The following is a 3,689-nucleotide window of genomic DNA, read 5'->3' on the forward strand; positions in this document are numbered from 1 at the left end:
ATAAAGTTGAAAAGTGAATGAAGAGCTCATTCTTGTGTGTGGCCAAAAGTAGCTCTCCTCTTCTTCTTCTTCTTCTTGTTCTTGCTTGCTTGAGCTTGTGCTTGAGAGAGGGAGTGTGAGTGTGTGAGGGAGTGAGTGTGTGAGGGTGAGGGACCGAGGAGGAGAAGCTCCATCTTCTCCTCTCTTCTTCTCTTCTCTTCTCTTCTCTTGTCTTGCTCGCGGCAATGGAGCTTGGAGCTTGGAGCAGGAGGATCGAGCTTGCTTGAAGCTTGCACTTGGATCGTGGAGCTACCGGAGTGCGCGGGAGAGGAGGTAACTCGAACGGCATGGAGGTAAGCTCACTACACCCGTAGATATGGATGGCGCGTCGGCTATGTGAGAGGTAGCCATTAGTGCTCGGCTTGGAAGACTTGAATCAATAAGCGGTCCGTGGGTCTTGGCGGTTGAGTGAAAGCTCCCACATCATTTGATATAAACTCTCCTCCATTCTCTTACCTAAGAACCTTTATTTTTCTCCCTCTCATGGCCTCAATTGTAACATGGAATGAATTGAAGATAGCAAAGACTTCAACCTTAGATTTCATGAAATGAATCTAAGTGTACCTCAAATGGTCATCAAGGAAGCTGATATAATAGACTATGCCCACCTTTAGGAGTGTGGGTTGGTTCACATACATACGTATGAGTGAGATCTAGTAAGCATTTAGCTCTATTAATGCTCCTTGGAAACTTGGATCTCAATTGTTTGATCCACCACTTTGGCTAGCCCACAAAGGAGTATATTGCCCAACTTTAGGTGCTAAAGGTAAACTACCACCTTTGTGTGTACTTGGATTGCTCTTACTACAGGGGGTTGTAAGCCCCCTACTTAAGGGATACAAGACTAGTATGGTCTGAGTATTACAAAAAAAATGTATATGTTTCCTTAGCCATTCCTCACATTGCTCTCGTTGAATTCGAGAGATCTCTAGCATGCACTTATGTCCTTGCCTTAATAGTTCTTTCTTCACCACTAAAGCAAAGAGTCACACACTCAAGAACTGAGTTTTAGGCCCTCTTTGGGAGTCCTGAAGGACTCTCAGCAAATGCATCACCTATTAGGACCTAAAATGGGCCCAACAACGGCTCTCACACACTAAGCTCACTAACGAATCTCACAAAACCAACCCCTATGGCCCTAGCCATGAGTGACTAGTAATAATCTAGGAACTCTCTCTCTAAACCTTAACACGCTATGTTGAAGTTCAACCTCCTAACTACCTACCTCAAACTCCAAGTAGGAGTGCCCAAATAAAATGTGTCGAGTACACCACACAAATGTAACATAGGCTCCTCCCCAACTAATTATCATGGTCTCTAAATATACTAGCGATCTATCCGGTTAGGGATTTGACCTGCCAATCCTCATCTTTTAGCACAAATGTAACACTTACTCTCCACTCATCCTCATTGGAAACCCCTTTGGACCCTCAAGACTAATTGGCTTGGATCTCCTCACCCACTCGGTCAATATAGGAACTAATTGCTATGCAATGGTATATGCATAAAAATTCTTCGATGAATAGTGTTCATGAGAGTACACGAGAATTTTTAATGTGAGAAAACAAGAAATGGATACAAAAAACAAGCCTTTCATGACTTTCAATTATGTATTGCATCACTATTGTACACACCCCAAAAGCACTGAGTGTTCCTCACTTGTGCTACTTTTGGGTACATATTTCACACAAAATCACCCTAGATATGATATGCAAACAAAAAAATAATATTTGTAGCATTCTTCATCATAATTTAACATGTTTTTCCATTTAGATCACTACATATGGCACTAGCACCAACCCTGTGCTACCAATACCCATATTTTACACTTAAAGATTCTCAAGTCTTTTTCCTTAATCGTGGGGGTAAGGAATCCACTTGGGTAGGAAATTCAAAGATATACACACATGTGATTCCTATACCAACCAATGCTTAAGCTGCCTTCTCACTTTACATTTTTCCTCACTTGAGTAAGAAATTCAAAGATATACACATGCGATTACTACATCAACCAACCCTCAATCATGCTACCTTCTTACCTTGCATTTTGCATCATAAAATCCTTCAAAGTTTTCATGTAGTGCTAAAAAAAGAACATAAATTGAGCATGCACAATGCCACATAGAGGAGCCTCATCTACCAAATGGACTATGAGATATAGTTACTCGCAAGGACAATGGAAAAGTCTTCACCAAACAAAGCATTTCAATCACTATTATGACATATTTTGATAGTGATGTGTGAATAGATTTAGGACCACTAGTGGTGTACTTTTTTCCCTCTCTAGGAGGTTCTAGTGTGGATTGATGGAAATGACAGAGAAAGATAATGGAAAAAGTGAAGCATACAAAGACAAACACCTTTTGTATTCTTAATAGTGATATGATGAGAAGATGAATAACATGTATGAGGAAGAAAAGGCAAGAAGATAAAGGGAGAGGGTGATATTTTACATGTACCAAGTGCGTATTATTGCATATCCTGCACATCTAAAAGCATTACCAAATAACCTTAATATGTATTAGCAATATGAGGAAATGGAGAGACTAGAAAAAGAAGAGGGGATGCATATCACTATGGAAAAATGGGAGGACATTCAAGAACGCCTACCACTAGTAAGTGTGTGTAGCATTCCACATATATATTAATTGTTAATTATGAATTTAAGAATACTTATCAAATTCATTTGTCTTAGTAAAGTGCACATTTTTCAATTATATGTGGTGTGAGGGTAAGCATTTTTGGGTTCAAAGGGTTGATGAGAAGAGCAACACCTAAGATTGTGGTGTCAACACTAGCTTTGAGAGAGTCAATGGAAATATGGATTATTAGTGTAGCATAATCCAAGTTATCATTAAGCTCAACTCTTAAAGCTTGGTTGTACATGTTTTAGATGTTAAGGGGTTTTTAAGGATGCGGTGGGAAAATGCCCTAATGCAACAATCAAATACCACGAAATTATTTTATAACAATTTACTCTACAAAGTTATGGCAAGGAAAGAATGGAACATTAGGTTGTCTTTCAACCAATGTTAGAGAAACATATATGGTGGCAAGTGAAAATTTGATGAAAATTGGAAATGATCATATGTAACTACCTTTTGTAGCACCTTCACTTCAAATGATAGCTTACTCCATTGGCCACTATAAGGCCATCTATCTACCCATGCTACTCCCTAGTTGAATTGTGATGCTTATTTCTCCAAGTCTATTTTTTCAAAATATTTTCCCTCAAAATCTAAATGAGATCCACTAATTACCAATTGATCTTTATTTGTTTCCATGCAAATAACTTATTCTCATGTATAGCCCCTCCCACATGTGATTTGACATTTCTATCCTCAACAAAATTTCCAATGCCTTGCAAATATACTATCTTTCAAATATTGATACTATGTTAAGTGGTACTAGAAATCCACCCCTTCCAAGTTAATTAGGAGCATAAACATCAATACCATTTCGAATTTATGTTTAAGCATCAATAATATTAGAAATATCCTTACTAGTAGTTGATACTAAAGACTTTAAACTTAAGTCACTTCTTTCAAATTGAGTACTTCACTTGAACCATGAACTAGGGTATCTACAAAGAATGTGGAATCCTACAACATAAAGCCATGGTCTAAACCACACCACCTCTCGCAATACCA

This window comes from Lygodium microphyllum, unplaced genomic scaffold (genome assembly GCF_053477565.2).
Source record: "Lygodium microphyllum isolate KBCC unplaced genomic scaffold, Lygodium_microphyllum_v1.1.10 scaffold_32, whole genome shotgun sequence".
In the NCBI taxonomy this organism is placed as follows: Eukaryota; Viridiplantae; Streptophyta; class Polypodiopsida; order Schizaeales; family Lygodiaceae; genus Lygodium; species Lygodium microphyllum.